The following is a 1,036-nucleotide window of genomic DNA, read 5'->3' as shown; positions in this document are numbered from 1 at the left end:
TAAAGATAGTAAGGTAGGAAATTTTCAAGGTATTTCTGCTATGATCAGAAGTCTTCATTGACCAGAAACTATTGTCAGCTTGGATTCCAGCAGAACCTTACATGATTAAGACTGACTTTGCCAGAAATAAACATCTTTTGGGGACCAAATGGCTCCTCAAGCTATCAGTATTTTTTCACAGCTCTGGAAACTCCAACTGTGATAATTATCTATGAGATCTTGGCTGGATTCAGAGAGTCCTTAAGAGATGGCCTCCTGCTCTTGTGACTGAGTCAACTTCGACCCCTGCACCAGAATGAATCCCCTTCTGTTAATCTGGATTACGTGTCTTCCTATGCTACCTTATGTTTTCATTCAGTTTAATAAACCCTTCAATGCCTCACACTATGTCTACTTGATGCTCTGTTTCCATAACAAGACACTGGAGCCTACTTGGGGAGATGAATTAAAGTACCCTACTCCTGTTAGAGACCTCTTTGGATCCTAACCAGTAAAAATGCTAGGCAGGCAGAGTTTGCAAGTCCTATTTAAGTCCCACTATTCATTGGTAACACACTGCTTGCCTTGTCCAAACTTTAATTATATTTCTCACAAATCCTGAAGTTTGTACTAAGGTGCAAAGCATAACACAAGATTTGGCTACTAATAAGTCTGATAAGGTCAGATCCAAAAGCTACAACTCTTGTTGCATAGGTCTTGCTTTATCTTGGTCTTAACTATCCAGCAGAAAAGTATAAAAACGAAGTTTATGAAGTAAAGCCATGCTGTTATGCTGAGCTGTAGGGGACTCAGGTCAACAATTTCTGACATTGCCAGTCAAGCGGAAGACCCAGTACTATTATGGGCTACTGACTCTTTTAGATTATCTTGCTGAGTTAACACACCTGTAATATTCAAATGACAGAACTAAACAAAAAGGGGATACAGGTGAATGTCCATTTTGTATCTGTGTATTCAAAGTGGTTAGGATAGATATATAGTTACATTCTCTTAATAAATAGAGGGATTTTTTTCTAATAGTATTTGTAAATAGGAT

This window comes from Octodon degus, unplaced genomic scaffold, assembly GCF_000260255.1.
Source record: "Octodon degus isolate 3935 unplaced genomic scaffold, OctDeg1.0 scaffold00006, whole genome shotgun sequence".
NCBI lineage: Eukaryota > Metazoa > Chordata > Mammalia > Rodentia > Octodontidae > Octodon > Octodon degus.
Note: the sequence above shows the minus strand (reverse complement) of the source record.